The following is a 17,411-nucleotide window of genomic DNA, read 5'->3' on the forward strand; positions in this document are numbered from 1 at the left end:
GGCAGGAGCGCTTCCTAAATTCCTTAGCACTGTAGCACTGTCCTCCCATTGTTCATCGATTTGCACGAGCGGGCCCAGTAACATCTCCATTGTGAGACTTGTTGTTACTGTGTTTGTCATATTGAATATGACACGGGTACCTTGCCAGGCTTTGCTGTGCAGGCGAGATACTCTCAGTAGCTTGCCAGGCTTTCCAAGAGGGGCAGAGGAATTGAACCCGGTTTGGCCGGGCCGACCGCGTGCAAGGCAAACGCCCTACTGCTGTGCTATTCCTTACAACAATAATTTTTGGTTTTCAATATTTTTCTTCTTTTGTTAAATTTATTCCTAATATATTTTGTATCTGGGATATGGGCCAAACAAGGGAGGAGTCGAAGCTAAAAAATAACCTTCAGGGGCTGTAGAGATAGCACAGCGGATAGGGCGTTTGCCTTGCATGTGGCTGACCCGGGTTCAATTCCCAGCATCCCATATGGTCCCCCGAGCACCGCCAGGAGTAATTCCTGAGTGCATGAGCCAGGAGTAACCCCTGTGCATTGCCGGGTGTGACCCAAAAAGCAAAAAAAAAAAAACTTCAAAAATTAATAATTAAAAATAATCCTCAGACTCTGGCACAGATTTACCAAAGGCAAAGGAAGAGATACAAAAGGTAATGTTATACTATAGTAGGTAAGGCATTTGCCTTGAATACAGCTGACCCAGGTTTGATCCTGGCATCCCATATGTTCCCCTGGGCACCACCAGGAGTAATTGCTGAGTGCAGAGCCAAGAATAAACCCTGAGCATAACCAGGAGTGGCCCAAGATAATAGTAAATCATTTATTTTCATTTTTATTAAAAGGTAAAGGTAAAGGCCCTCCCGTTGATCATCAATTTGCTCAAGCGGGCCCAGTAACGTCTCCATTGGAGACTTTTGTTGTTACTGTGTCTGGCATATCGAATACGTCACGGGGAGCTTGCCAGGCTCTGCCGTGCGGGCGAGATACTCTAGGTAGCTTGCCGGGCTCTCCGAGGGCCAGAGAAATCGAACTTGGGTCGGCCATGTTGGCTGCATGCAAGGCAAACGCCGGACCGCTGTGCTATCGCTCCAGCCCAAAATTATAAAAAATTTTAAAAAAGTAAGGTGGAGTTCATGCACAATTCAATCAGCTAATCAGTGGCTGAATAAATAGCAGTACTCCTACATTAAAAAAATTAATTAATTAATTAATTAATTTTTTAAAAAAGAGACTGGACCCCCATGGGGAAGAACAAGCTGAACTGGCCTGAGGAATCTTAGTCTGGGATTTAGGGTAAAAGCCTTCCTTGCTCTCAGAGCCCAGAGAAGTAAGTTTTGGGATCTTTGTCTCTTACTATGTTTAGCCAAATAACTGCAAGTATTGAGAAGAAGTAAACAAACTTACTTGTTTAACATATAAAACTAGAAGGAAAGACAGGAAAGACAAAAGCAATGTAGATGTCCCTGGAAGACTGAATATCTCCATGGGTTAATCTCTCCAAGAGATCTTTGTAAATGATCAATCACACCTAGGTGCTATACCTCAAACCCCCTCCCCCCTACACACACACACACACACACACACACACACAAACACACAAATGTTCCTTAAGAATAGGAGAAGCTCTGCATTAACCAGGCCATTATCACCATCAGTCTGTGGGTCCCCTGTCTCTTTGTCTCTCTGTTGGGGGAAGCCTGGGTCCTTTCCACCACTGAAAGGTGGCCATAAGGGGACCTGGAAAAATTAAGAATTGAGGGAACAGAGCAATAATGCAGTGGGTACGGTCCATGCCTTGCACATGGCCATCCCAGATCCAAACCCTGGCACTGCGTATGTTCCCCCGAGTCCACCAGTAATAATTCCTAGTGTAGAGACAGTGAAGAATGTGGTGGTGAGCAAAGATAAACAACTGGAACTACATTAAACCCACAAGCTCTTGCGCCGCAAAAGAAATCATACCAAACTACAAAGATAGCCCACGGAATGAGAAAAACTCTTTATCCAACACTCATCTGATAAAGGGTAATATCAAAGCTATATAAGCCACTGACAGAACTTTCCAAGAAAGAAACACCCAAACCATAAAAAAGGGGGGGCAAAGAAAATAACAGAAACTTCCTCACAGAAGAAAAATGGCCAAAAGGCATATAAAAAATGCTCTACATCACTAATTGTCAGGGAGATGCAAACCAAATAGCACGGGAACTTGCACACATCTGAAAAGAACAACCAATGCTCACATGGATGCAAGGGGGGGGGGGAAGGGCTCTTATTCATTGTAGGTGAGTTCGACAACGGGTCCAACCCTTTTGGAAACCAGTATGGCCACTCAAAAAACTAGAAATTGAGCCTCCATAGACCCAGCACAACAAGCTTGCACCGCCCCAGCCTCTCTGAAGGCTGCTACCTACCTCCATGCCCCCCGCATCTCCCACCACTGCAAGACCATCTCATTTGCCCAGGACAACTGACTTGGAGCCCCTGGGGCTGGGGACCTGAAGTCTAATTGAGCTGGCTTCTCCTGCGCCACGCCCCCCAGCCCCCGCCCCACCCCACCTTGCACCGGGACCCACCTGAGCTGGGCAGCAGAGACTCAGCAGCAGCAGCGACAGCAGCAGTAGCAGCACCTGCCCAGCTCCCTGCTGCATCCCAAGCTGGCCCTGGAATCCCCGCCACTGCGCAGCTGAGCAGCGCGCCTGCTTGCTGGAGCTCATCCTTGGGCAGCAGTCACCAAACTTTGCCAGGTACTTCCTAGGCCTCCATAACTCTCAAAGTCCTTCACTCGCGTGACCCCAATCCTTCAGGGGGACCCCTCGGGAAGTCTAGGACCACCTCAGAGATAACTGAAGCCAACTGGGGCCCGTGGGGGCGGGTGGCCAGGGTCGCTCTAGTAAGGCTCTGCCTCCAATCAGCGGTCTCCTGGGTATGCTGCTCTCCCTGCTGCAAGTTCCCTTTGGCCCCAGCTCTGTTTCCTTTCAAACTATAGAATAATTGCACTCGTTTGTGCGATATAAAAACATGGGTGAGACTATTACCCAGGGCAGCAGAAACCAGTCCAGGAGAATTGGCCCATGATTGGAAGCCTCTCACAAGGGGTGGGGCAAGGGCAGGCAGCTGGGACAGAGAAGGGACCACTACGACCATGATAGTTAGAAATGATCACTCTAGACAAGAATTGTATGCTCAAAGTGGGTAAAGGCATATACACGATAACCTGTCAGTACCTGTACTGCAAACCATAATGTCCAAAAGGAGAAACAGAGACAGAAGGAAAGCCTGACTGTGAGGCCGAGTCCACGTACTGGGCGGAAGTAGGGAAACTCGGGACATTGGCGGCAGAAACTGTACACTGGTGCACTGGAAAAGAGACTGATGTTGGAACATTGCATAATCAAAACCCAATCGTGGGCCAGAGCAACAGATAGCGGGTAGGGCATTTGCCTTGCTTGTGGCCGACCTGGGTTCGATCCCCGGCATCCCATATGGTCCCCCAAGCACTGCCAGGAATAATTCCTGAGTGCAGAGCCAGGAGTAACCCCTGAGTATCCCCAGGTGTGACCCAAAAAGCAAAAATAAACAAACTAAAAAATTCCAATCATGAACACTTTGTAACTGTGTATCTCCCTTTCATTTAGTTTAAAAAATTTTTTTTAGTGCTGGAGGATGGGCCCAGAGCGGCAGTACAGCGGGTAGGGTCCTTACCTTGCATATGTATAGCCAGCCCAGGTTTGATCTATATTGGTTTTTATTTGTTTGGGGTTATTTTTATTTGTTTCCTTCTGAGCCACATCTGGTGGTGTTCAGGGAACACTCCTGGTGCGCTTGGGGGACCACAAAGGGGGCTGAGGATAGAATCTGTGCTGGCATACCCTAACCGATGCATTATGCCTCCAGGCCCCCAGCATCATGTATGATTCCCCCTAGTCGCCCAGAAGTGACCCCTGGGTGCAGAGCCAAGAGTAAGCCCTGAACACGCACACCGGGGCCAGAGAGCTAGCACAGCGGGTAGCCCCCAGTCTAGCTGAGCGTTTCCCCCGCGGCAGGCCAAGACCCCGTGCCACGTCCCCCAGCATCCCCCGCGCCACTCCACGCCCCCAGCGCCACGCCCCCCAAGGGCCCTGCAGCACTTTCCCACAGCCGCCTCCCGCCCCACCCTTTCGACCTCTCCCGCCGCCTCGAGCCCACCTGCGCTGGGCAGCTCGCAGCACAGGTCGAACACCAGCAGCAGCAGCATCTGCCCTCCGAGCTCCGCGCGGCTCCCGGAGCAGGCCCGGAGTCCCCGGTCCTCCTTGCCGCTGCGCCCCGCGCCGGCCCCACCGCCCCCCGCCCTCGCCCCAGTCCCCCGCGCCGGGACCCACCTGCGCTGGGCAGCAACCTGCATAGGCCCAGCAGCAGCAGCGGCAGCAGCAGTAGCAGCATCTGCCCGCGGAGCTCTCCCCGGCTACCGGAGCCTGCCGGCGGGTCCCCGGACTTCCTCGCCGCTGCGCCCCGCACCCGCTCGCTGGAGCCGTGGTCACCAAACAAATCTGCCAAGGACTGTGCTCAGAAGGACTGGCACATGCAGGCCCCGAAACTCGCTCAGCCCAGTCCTTCAGGAGGACCTCCCCCGAGAATGTTCCAGGATGTACGCGGGGAGAATGCAACGCGGACCAATGGCGAGCGGCAGGAGGCGGGCGCTAAGCGCGGCGCCGCCTATCAGAGGCCGCGGAATCCGCGGGCAGCTCGAACTCGGGCCTGTTTTCCCCACACACAGACGCCATCCCGGCGCCGGGTTCTAAGAGTTCTGAAGCAGCAATGTTCTCTGGAATTAGCAGGCGCCAGGGCTGGAAGAGGAAGCACAACACTTTAAAAAAAGAAGAAAGAAAAGGGGGGTCTGTCATGTGATCGGGCTTAGGCGCTTACCTTGCAGGACGCCGCAACCGCCCCGGGCCCACCCTCCGGACTCCCTCAGCAAGCCCCTCCTCCTCCTCAGCTGGGAGGAAAGGGGGCTCCGCAGCTCTGCTCCAACCAACGCCCCTACCCCCAAGCTGGATCGCTAGCAGCCCCTTACAAAGACATTTCATATCCTCCTTCAGCAGACCCTGAACTGTGGTCAACATTTACCACCTCCTCACCTTATTTATTTATTTATTTATCTTTGAAATATCTTTTTTTTTTTTTTTTTTTTTTGCTTTTTGGTCACACCCAGTGATGGACAAGGGTTACTCCTGGCTCATGCACTCAGGAATTACTCCTGGCGATGCAGATCAAAACCACAATGAGATATCTTGCACACCCCAGAGACTGGCCCACATCCACAAGAACAAAAGCAACCAGGGACGGTACTGGCTCATCCGTGCAAGAGGACAGGGACCCCTTCCTTCCAGGGTGCCCACTCCCCAGGTAGCACTGCCAGGGCACCCCAATCTGTCCCCAACTCAGCCATGGTGATGTGAGCTCACAGAGAAGGGAAAACAAGGCACCTTCCTCCCTCAGTGAGCAAACAACTACTCTGGACAAAGGAGGCTGCCAACTCTCCTGGAAACCAGCCCTGGCCTAGTGCCCATGGCTTTGGCCTCCTCAGCCACTACCGCAGACCCAATGAGGTGACACCACCCCTCCCGCCCTTCCTCACCTTCTCCAGAGGTGGTGTCTTCCCCACCCAGTCTTGCCCTCCAACCCCCCAACATCTTTTCTGGGGAAAGTCTGGCCAGGGAGCCTGGGTCCTCCCCACAGTTTCCTGCGGTCGCCTCAGGTACAGGTGACCTCTACAGTAAGGAGACATGCAGAAGAGGTTGGATAGAAGATGTGGATCCTGCCCCCCAGGTCCCCCTGATGGCAGCCTGGGGCAGCTGCGAAGAACAACAGAAGAAACTGGAGGAAGGAGTGGAATAACAGTGAGAACCCACTTCCAGAGGGTGGGTTTGTCCGCAAGAATCAAAAGCACTGGTGTCTGGGCAACAGCAATAGCACAGCGGGGAGGGCACTTACCTGGCACGTGGCCAACTCAAGTTCAATCCCTGGCACCCCATATGATCCCCTGAGCACCACCAGGAGTGATCCCTGAGCACAGAGCCAGGAGTGGGCTCTGAGCATCGCTGGGTGTGACTCCCAAACACAAAGTGTCCTGTGAGGCACACTGGTTTGGGACTTTCTCCATCTTCACGGAAAGAGACTGTTTCTGCTCTCCAGGACACCAGAAGGTGGGGGGAGGGGGGGAGAGGGAACAGGGTGGGAGGCTGGACCACTGGCATATGAGCCTGCGTGCATTTGCCCCTCTCCCCTGGACCCGGCATGATGCCACAGAGGGGACAATGGTACAAAGGACAAAGCAACTAACTATGCCTTGTCATTCCTTCCCTGGGAGTAGCAATGCAAAACAGGAGCACAGCAGGTCAGCAGACTCCAGAAGCTTCCTTCAGCCCATGGGTGTCACAGGCCTTCCTTGCTGAAGGGGGATTGGCACTCTGCAGCACTGAGAGCAAATAGCTTTTCCTCTCCGGACCCTCTGAGGGAAACGAAGCCCGGCTCCAGGGCCCCAGCCATGTGCTCTCTCCACGCAATTTCATTCAACCTGGGTTTTCCCTGATGGGGCAAGGAACTCGCTCAGCGTGAGGAGAGCAAGGTAGAAGCTGGGAGGTTCTGAGACTTGAGTTATTTTTTGTTCAATTCCTACAGTATCCCTGATTTCCTTTCCATATTTGAACTAGAAGGATGGAAATCATCCCAACTTTCTCTCCTTCGCCTCCTGTCTCTCAGGGTCAGGCCAGCTGACTTATTTCTGCGTCCCTCACGCCTTGACGCCCTTCCTTTCTCCTCCCCCGTGATTCCCTTCTGAGCAACGCTATCAATCCACCGGTGTCCCATCCTCTCTCCAAAGTTTTATCTTCCCGTAAAAAGACCCCATTGCAATTTAACCCATCCAACCCCCCCTTTCATATTACTAAACTATTCGATTAAAATTGCTTTAAAAATTGCTTTAAAAATGTTATGATTTGGGGCTGGAGTGATAGCACAACAGGTAGGGCGTTTGCCTTGCATGCAGCCAACATGGCTGACACAGGTTCGATTCCCAGCACCCCATATGGTCCCCTGAGCACCGCCAGGAGCAATTCTTGAGTGCATGAGCCAGGAGTAACCCCTGAGATTAACTGGGTGTGACCCAAAAAGCAAAAAAAAAAAGTTATGATTTATTCTGTTAGGCTTAAAAAAATCTAAACTATCTCCCTGCTATTTCAAAGGCTGTTATCCTCTTTCCACCACTGTGAACAGCTTGGATTTCCTTTGTCAGCTCCAATTCCATCTGTTCAACGTCCTTTCACTTCTCTGCTTGGTAGCCACAGACACCATAATGCCCACATGACACCACGTTGGCCCACATGACACCTCTTCTAAACCAAGAGGCTAAACAGCTGGTATTGACCATGCCTGAATTCTCCCTCTGTAGTGAACTAAGAACTTCACCTCGGCATCACGGGTCCAGCGTCCAGTAGATTGTAAACAAGGCCTCTCTGCCACTACCAAGGTCTTGAAATACAACTGTGTGTCTCTGATAACTGCACAGCGAGCAGATACGCTGGCTTTTTGTATTTTTATCTGGTTACACTGATTTGGGGGAAGAGCTGGGCCACACCCAACTGTGCTCAGGGCTTATTGCATTATGCTCAGAGATCACAACTGGCCATGCCCTGGGACCTATGTGGTCACCCATGAAAGGCAAATGCCTTGAATTCCCTATGCCCAAATTAAATTGTTTTGTTTTTTGTTTTTTGTTTTTTTCTTTGGGGGCTACATCATGTGGTGCTCAGGGTTTACTCCTTGCTTGGCGCTCAGGGACTTATCTTACTGTGCTCGGGAACCGTACGGGGTACAAGGGATCAACCGTGTGCTGGGAAGCACCCTACCCACGGTACTCCTCTCCAGCACTCACAATATTGATTTCTAAGGGTGCAAAGGTTTATGATTTAGGGTGCAATGTCAACATAACATGCTGACCTCCGACAAGTCTCCACCACAGTCCACTGGGCCCTTTTATCCAATCCCTCCCTTCCCCTTGGCAACCTTATTTCAGTGTCTAAGGATTTCCTTTCATTGAACACTGTCTCTCCCTTGCTCTCTTCACACCCCACCTAGGAGTGCACCACGCTGTATTTTAGCCAGGACAACGCTTGGCATGAGGCCCTCCACATCCTTGTTACCTTGCTAAGGTGCCTCTACTTTGTCTAATGGAGAAAGCGTGAGCCACCTTGATTAAAGAACATAGGGCAAGAGCCAAGCAAACCAACCAACAGGTCCCCCCTTAAAAACAAACTAGAACTATCCAGAAGGGGCATCTACCCTAGACTAAAGATCCAGCTCACCCTCCACAGCCCATCACTTTCCCTGGTAGTTGGGCACCATCTCCACCCTCCACGGGTCCCCAGACACAGACAAAGCATCTGTCTGCTGTCAAGAAACAATGCAGATGGTACCAGGGAGAGAGGACAGCGGGGAGGACACTGTCTTCCCAGTCAACCCAGGTTGATCCCAGGCACGCCATATGGACCCCAGTGCCCCACCTCCAGTGATTTTTGAGCACCCAGCCAGGCGTAAGCCCTGAACACTGCCAGGTGTGGCCCCAAACCAAAAACAAACAACAAAAAATCCCAAAAGAATGACACAGAGCTAGGAAATCTCAAGTGTAATTTATTTTTATTTCTGTTTCTCACAATCATTAAAAAGATTATATAAAACTATTGCTTTCTTCTCCTGAATAAGGTGGGGAGTGGCAGAAGGAGCTTGAACTTCTCTGCACAAGCAACTCGCCTCCTCAGACTCAAAGTTAGTGACTCACTGGCTCTGTGAGGGGCCTGAAGGCCGCTGTGTCTGCCTGTGTGGGAATGGCCGAGTTCGGCTCCCTGAGACAGGCACCCCATCCTGGGAGCACTCACTGGTCTTCACTTGAGGAAGAAGAAGTGTCCAAGAGAGATGGGCACCGGTATTCAGGAATGAAGGGAGAGGAAGTCGGGAAGAGGCTGCGGGCCCTGATGCAGGGTGACATCCGGAAGGACTGAACAGAGCAGGAGCCCGAAAGCGGTCGGTGCTGGTCCAGGTGGCAGAGTATGGACACTGTCGCACCTGGTCAAAACTCAGCCTCCGTTGGGCTGGGCAGACAGTACAGGGGCGACAGCCCTGGCCCTGCACACCGCAGACCTGCCTGGGTTCAATCCCCAGCATCACAGATGGTCCCCTGAACCCGCCAGGAGTGATCTCTGAGCACAGAGTCAGGAGTGAGTCCTGAGCATTGTCAGGTATGGCTCCCAAAAAAACAACAAATAGAACATCTTTGTGGAGAGTTGTATCACTTTTCTTTAAATAAATACAGAAACTCAAAAATATTGGGGGTGGGGATTAAACAAACACAAATATTGGGTGGATCACACACACACACATGAATACTGGAAGATTAAACACACAAATATTGGGGGTAAAACAAACACAAATACGGGGGGTGAAAGAAACACACAGATATTGGGGGGAGGGAGTTAGCACTTCTGAAGTGCTTTGGTTCCCAGAGCTGAAAGTGCTTAAGAGCACTGGGGTAGGGGCAGGGAGGATGTGGTACCCAGGATCCAACCCAGGACCTCCGGTGTGCCAAGCATGAGCACTACCACTTCAGCCACACCCCCAGCCCCAGGGCTGTTCTGTTTGGTAAACTGAGGTAACACTGGCTGACAGGATGCTATGTGTCAAGTATACTATTACACAGCTTTGAGAGCTGCCATGCCCTGTTCTCCTCCAAAGAGCTGACGTCTCTGCCACTGTGAAGTAGAACCCACCGCCCACCCCCCACCCTGACTTCTTCCTTTGTGCCCTTATACCCTGGAAACCTGAGTTTGGTCTGGTCTGATCTCTTGCTTTTTTCCTTTATAGCCTAAGAAATCTATGAGTATCTGGTATTTATCTTTCATTTGCAAGTTATTTTGCTTAGTGTAACACTCTCCATCTATGCTATCACAAAGGGCAAGAATTCATCTTTTCTTCCTTTTTTGTGGGCACGGGTCCCGGATCCGGGTGCCTTGGGACTGTGCGGCAGCGGAGGGCGCTAGTGCGGGAGGGCAGGGATCGGGGCAGCGGGGTCAGGCAGGCAAATGCAGAGGCAAGAGCGGGACGGCAGGGCCACTTCTTGAGAGCTGCGGAGAGCCACACCTCCGCCCATGGCCGAATCACGCTAAATGCTCCTGATCTCTAAGCTATGCAGGGTCGGGCCTGGTTGGATGGGAGACTTGGATGGGAGATCGCCTGGAAATACCCGAAAAACCCGGTGCCGTAGGCCTTTTGCTTTTTGCCGCCTTGTGGGCCCTTTCCTGGTTTCCTCTTCTCCCCCTTTTTCTTTGGCTTCCGACGGGGGAGGGCTGGGGGGTGGGCCCTAGCCCCTGGCCTTGGTCCTGCCCTTAGCCTCCGGCCCCCGCCCCCCAGGCCTGGGCTGCCCGAGGCTGGCCTGAGCTCCCCCCACTCCACCCTCCCCCCCACAGCTCCTCACCGAGACCTTCCAGCACCCCCCTCCCGCCCCCTCTCTCCCTGCGGTCCCGACGCCTTCCTTCCCTCCAGAGAGGCAGGGCGGGGCAGGGCAGGGAAGGACAGGGCCGCTCCGCCAGCGGCCCAGGGGAGGGGGGGGCTTGGGGGCCCCCTAGGGCATCCGGGGAGGACGAGGGTGGGACCCGACCCAAGGGGACGTCCTCACGGGTCGTGGGGGGTGGGACGGGGGCGGGGGGGGGGCGTGGGGAAGCTGGACGGGCAGGGAAGGCGGGGAGGGTGGAGAGACCCGAGGAGCAGGGCTGAGGGGGTGGGGATGGAGAGGGGCTGAGGGGGGACCCCGGGCGGCCCCCGCCGACCCCAGAAGGCGCTCCCCAGGGCCCCCGCTCCCGCCCGTAACCCCCCACCCCTGGGAGGGAGGCTGGATGAGCTGTCCCCTCTCCTTCAACACACGGGGGGACACCCACAGCCGGAGCCTTCCGGAAACCACGGGGGGGGGGGGCACCCGGCTCCGCGCACACGCGGCCACGCACCCACGCAGGGTACCGTCCAAGCCCGAGTGCTGAGAGCACCGGTCGGGGAGCACCGGGGACAGGGGCACCCGGATCTCCTGGCCCACGCGATGGAATCCCCCATCTTCCCATTCACGCGGTCCCCGGACCCGCCCCTGGGCGGTGCCCTGGGCAAGAGCCCGGGGTTGCGCTCCGGCGAGCGCCCGGGGCCAAGTGCAGCACGGACCCCTCTGCCACGCGGAGGCAGGAGGACACACGGCAGGCCGACAGACAGACAGGGTCTGGGAGCGCTGGGCAAAGCTGCTCCCCGGGCCTCCCCGGCAGGCATTGGCCGAGACCCCCACGCCCACCCGCTCCCCCGCCGCGCACACCTGCTCCCAGAGGCGCGGCAACAGAACAGAGGGCAGTGGCCATGCGCCCGTCGGGCCCCAGCGGAGGCGCCCCGACACCGCCCGTGGGGCGCTGGGGCGGCGCGGGTGCGTGTCCGTGTGTCCGCGTGTGTGCGGCTTTCCGGGCCCTCTGGCTCACATGCACGCACTCGCAGCCCGCCCGGGAGGTCTTGTTGGTGCGGGCCCCGGATCCGGGTGCTGGAGGACTGTGCAGCAGCAGAGGAGGGCACTGGTGCGGGAGGGCAGGCGTAGGGGCAGGCGGGCGGATGCCGGGACACGGCGGGGTGGGAAGGGTCGGGCGCGGGGCAGGCGGCTGGGCCACTTCTTGAGGGGGGGTGGGGGGGGAGAGCAGCGAACTGTCTATGGCCATACCACCCTGAACGCACCGGATCTCAGCTGATCTCGAAGTTAAGCAGGGGCCTGGTTACTGCTTGGATGGGAGATCCCTGCGAATACCGGGTGCTGAAATAAGCCTTTTGCTTTTTGGGGCCTAGTGGGCCGTTTGCCGGTTTCCTTTTCTCAGGGTGGTATAGCCATAGATCCAAGTAGATCCAAGTAGATTCAAGCCTACTCTGATTGGGGCTGAGCATCCTCGACCCAGATCCTCCAAATTCCAGTAGGCGGGGGTCATACCCACCAACTGGCCCCCTGGCGCCGGGTAATCCCATCAATGGCCAAGACTCAGAGACTATAAAATCCAGCTCCCGGAAGCGCACGCAGCCGCGACATCTTATCATCTCATTCCTACTTTGGACAAACTGGCAGGCTACCAAATGTAACCTGCCCACACAGCAGAGTCTGGCAAACTCCCCGTGGCGTACCCAATATGCCAAATACCAGTAACAATGATGGGTCTCATTCTCCTAACTCTGAAAGAGCCTTGAATATGGCACTTTTTTTAAAAGTCTCAGGGCTAGGACGAAGGAGACATTACTGGGGCCTGCTCGAGGCAATCAACGAATAACAGGATGGTTGTGATTGTGACTGATTGTGATTCTTGGGTGTTAGTCTCCTATTTTGTTACTTTATGTTCCCCAGATGAATGCAATCTTTCCATGTCTGTCCCTTTCTTTCTGACTCATTTTGCTTAGCGTGATACTTTCCATGTAGTACCACTTGTTATGTAAATTTCATGACTTCATCTTTTCTATCAGCTACATAGTACTCCATTGTGTAGATGTACCAAAGTTTCTTTAACCAGTCACCTGTTCTCAGGCACTCAGGGTTTTTTTTTTTTTTCCAGATTCTGGCTATTGTAAAGAGTGCTGCAATGAACAAACAAGTGCAGATGTCACTTCGACTGTACTTTTTTGCATCTCTTGGATATATTCCCAGGAGTGGTATTGCTGGGTCAAATGGGAGCTCAATTTCTAATTCTTTGAGAATCGTTCATACTGTTTTCCAAAAAGGCTGAAACAGTCGGCATTCCCACCAGCAGTGAAGGAGAGTCCCTATCTAGCCACATCCACACCAACACTGGTTGCTTTTGTTCTTTTTGATGTGGGCCAGTCTCTGGTGTGAGATGATATCTCATTGTTGTTTTGATCTGCATCTCCGTGATGATTAATGATGTAGGGAATTTTCTCACGTAGGGAATTTTCTCATGTGCCTTTTTGCCATTCGGATTTCTTCTTTGAGAAAGTTTCTGTTCATTTCGTCACCCCATTTTTTTTACATTAGGAAACTATTTTTTTATATTAAAACATTTTTTAATAGTGAGACATCATGAGGTACAGTTGCAGACTTACACATTTTTGTGCTTGGGTTTCAATTATACAATGATCAATACCCATCCCTCCTCCAGTGCCCATTTCCCACCACCACGGATCCCAGTATCCCTCCCACCCCCCATCCCACCCTGCCTCTGTGGCAGGGCATTCCCTTTTGTTCTCTCTCTCTTATTGGGTGTTGTGGCACAGAAGAGGCAATGGGTGACAATCATGTTTAGTTTATAGTCTACTTTGCGCATGCTTCTCCCATCCTGGGAGGATCCTCCCAACACCTTTATTTGGTGTTCCCTTCTCTATCTGAGCTCCCTTTTCCCCTAGTATGTGTGGTTGGCCTCCAAGCCATGGAGTAAAATTCCTGGTACTAATCTCGGCCATTCTTGGGTGTTAGTCTCCTATTTTGTTACTTTATGTTCCCCAGATGAATGCAATCTTTCTATGTCTCTCCCTTTCTTTCTGAGTCATTTCGCTTAACATGATACTTTCCATGTAGTACCACTTGTATGTAAATTTCGCGTCACCCCATTTTTTTGATGGGGTTGGATGTTTTCTTTTTGTGGAGTTCAGCCAGTACTTTGTACATCCTTGATATCAACCCCTTGTCGCATGTGTATTGGGCGAATATCCTTTCCCATTCTGTAGACTGTCTTTGTATTTTGGTCACTGTTTTTTTTTTGAGGTGCAGAAGTTTCTTAGTTTAAGATAGTCCCATTTGTCTATCTCTGTTTTCACTTGCTTGGCCAGCGGCATGGCATCTTTGAACATACCATTAGCTTCAATGTCATGGAGGGTTTTGCCAACTTTGTCTTCAATGTACCTTATGAATTCCGGTCTGATGTTGAGATCTTTAATCCATTTTGATCTTACTTTTGTACATGGTGTTAGGCAGAGACCTGAGCCCACTTTTTGCATGTAGCCGTCCAGTTTTGGCATCACAATTTGTTAAAGAGGCTTTCCATGCTCCACTTCACATTTCTTGCTCCCTCATGGAAGATTAGATTACCATATTTTGGGGGGGAAATGTCAGTAAATTCAACCCTGTTCCATTGGTCTGCAGCACGGCTCTTGTTCCAGTACCATGCAGTTTTAACTATTACTGCTTTGTAGTAGAGTTTGAAGTTAGGGAGGTTGATTCCTTCCATATTCTTTTCCCCAAGAATTGCTTTAGCAATTCGTGGGGGCTTATTGTTCCATATGAATGTCAGGAGTGTTTGCTCCATTTCTTTGAAGAATTTCATGGGTATTTTTATAGGGATCGCATTGAATTTGTACAATGCTTTGGGAAGTATTGCCATCTTGATGATGTTAATTCTCCCGATCCATGAGCAGGGGATATCTTTCCATTTCCTCATGTCCACTTTTATTTCCTGAAGTAGCGTTTTGTAGTTTTCTTTGTACAGGCTCCATAACTTCCTAAGTTAAGCTGATTCCTAGGTAGTTGATTTTCTGGGGCACAATTGTGAATGGGATTGTTTTTTTCATGTCACTTTCTCTTCTCTCACGATTCCTATATAGGAAAGCCGTGGACTATTGGTTACTGATTTTATAACCTGCAAATTTGCTATACCAGTCTATTGTTTCTAGGAGTATCTTGGTAGAGGTTTTATGGTTCTCTAAGTATAGTATCAGATCATCTGCGAATAGTGAGAGCTTGATTTCTTCCCTTCCTACCTGGACGCCCTTAATATCTTTTTCTTGCCTAACCGCTATTGCAAGTACTTCTAGTACTATATTGAACAGCAGTGGAGAGAGTGGGCATTCTTGTCTCGTCCCCTATCTTAGAGGGAAGGCTCTCAGTTTTTCCCTCCTCTACTTAGTTTTATCAGCATGTGTCAGGCAGCACCGCTCTGTCACGAGGGGCTGGGGCAGGACGGAATGTGTGCCTTTCTCGACACTTACCGGAGCTGGAGTGATAGCACAGTGGGTAAAGCGTTTGCCTTCCACGTAGCCGACATGGTCGGCCCAGGTTCTATTCTTCTGCCCCTCTCGGAGAACCCAGAAAGCTACTGAGAGAGCATGACACCGAGAGTATCTCACCCGCCTGGCAAGCTACCCATGATGGGTATCTCGCCCGCCTGGCATGCTACCCGTGACGTATTGGATATGCCAAACACAGTAACAATAAGGTCATATTTACAGCATTCAGCCAAAGAGAAGAACAACATGGAGGGTGGGATCCACAGATCCTGAAGGAAAAAAAAAAAAGTTCCAAGAAGAGCCGTGATCATCGGGAAGCCCCAGATGGGGTAGGTACCGCATCCCGCCTCCCCCAGATGGAACCCCGGTGACCCGAAGCCTCTACAACCACAGCTCGAGTATGCGGGAACTTGGACTTTTCCTCAAATATGCCGGGACTGCAACTCCCAAGGAAACTCAGATTCCGGAAGTCATGCCCACAGCCCGCCCCCCCAGCGCCATATTTACAGCATTCAGCTGAAGAGAAGAACAACATGGAGGGCGGGATCCACAGATCCCGAAGGAAAAAAAAAAACAGGTTCCAAAAAGAGCCGAGATCATCGGGAAGCCCCCGATGGGGTAGGTACCGCATCCCGCCTCCCCCAGATGGAACCCCGGTGACCAGAAGCCTCTACAACCACAGCTCGAGTATGCGGGAACTAGGACTTTTCCTCAAAACCGCGCGGCCGCTCACCTGGCCGCGCGACATCTCTCTATATACAAAGTGATCCATGGGAAGTAAATGACCCAACGTTTCTCTCTGAAAATCATAGTTAAGTTTGGAGCACGGCCACAGCCCCAGAAACACAAGGACTTAATGCAGAACCCGGAAGCTTGGAGCAGAAAAGTGAACGGACCATGCGTTAATCCAGGCCATCAAGTCTGCCGGAGGAGAAAGGGTGTTGCCCCATTCGCCCTCTCTTCTCTGGAAAGAAGGATGGCTGCTGCATGGGAGCCTTGTGGACAGCAGGTATGAGCCGGGGGTGTGGGGGCGACTAAAACCTCATGGGAAGGGGGGCGTTCCGGTCCATCCTTCACGCCCTACCGAGGTCACCAGTTGCCCCCCGCGAGCGGCTCTCCAGCACGGCCACGGCCCCAGAAGCACAAGGACTTAATGCAGAACCCGACAGCTTGGAGCAGAAAAGTGAAAGGACTATGCGTTAATCCAGGCCATCAGGTCTGTCCGGAGGGGAAAGGGTGTTGCCCCAGTCGCCTTGTCCTCTCTGGAAAGAAAGATGGTGGCCGCATGGGAGCCTTGTGGACAGCAGGTATGAGCCGGGGGAGTGGGGGCGACTAAAACCTCATGGGAAGGGGGGCGTTCCAGTCCATCCTTCACGCCCTACCGAGGTCACCAGTTGCCCCCCACTAGCGGCTCCCCAGCATGGCCACAGCCCCAGAAGCACAAGGACTTAATGCAGAACCCAGCAGCTTGGAGCAGAAAAGTGAAAGGACTATGCATTAATCCAGGCCATCATGTCTGCCCGGAGGGGAAAGGGTGTTGGTCCCTTCCGCCCTCCTCCCTCTGGAAAGAAAGATGGCAGCCACATGGGAGCCTTGTGGACAGCAGGTATGAGCTGGGGGTGTGGGGGCGACTAAAACCTCATGGGAAGGGGGGCGTTCCGGTCCGTCCTTGATGCCCTACCGAGGTCACCAGTTGCCCCCCGCGAGCGGCTCTCAAGCACGGCCACGGCCACAGAAGCACAAGGACTTAATGCAGAACCCGGCAGCTTGGAGCAGAAAAGTGAACGGACTATGCATTAATCCAGGCCATCAGGTCTGTCCGGAGGGGAAAGGGTGTTGCCCCAGTCGCCTTCTCCTCTCTGGAAAGAAAGATGGTGGCCGCATGGGAGCCTTGAGGACAGCAGGTATGAGCCGAGGGTGTGGGGGCGACTAAAACCTCATGGGAAGGGGGGCGTTCCGGTCCGTCCTTCACGCCCTACCGAGGTCACCAGTTGCCCCCCGCAAGCGGTTCTCCAGCATGGCCACGGCCCCAGAAGCACAAGGACTTAATGCAGAACCCGGCAGCTTGGAGCAGAAAAGTGAACGGACTATGCGTTAATCCAGGCCATCAGGTCTGTCCGGAGGGGAAAGGGTGTTGCCCCAGTCGCCTTCTCCTCTCTGGAAAGAAAGATGGTGGCCGCATGGGAGCCTTGTGGACAGCAGGTATGAGCCGGGGGACTGGGGGCGACTAAAACCTCATGGGAAGGGGGGCGTTTCGGTCCGCCCTTCACGCCCTACTGAGGCCACCAGTTGCCCCCCACTAGCGGCTCTCCAGCACGGCCACGACTCCAGAGCACAGAAACCAATTTCTTGACTATCTGACTTTCAGTA

This window comes from Sorex fumeus, unplaced genomic scaffold, assembly GCF_029834395.1.
Source record: "Sorex fumeus unplaced genomic scaffold, SorFum_2.1 ptg000007l, whole genome shotgun sequence".
NCBI lineage: Eukaryota > Metazoa > Chordata > Mammalia > Eulipotyphla > Soricidae > Sorex > Sorex fumeus.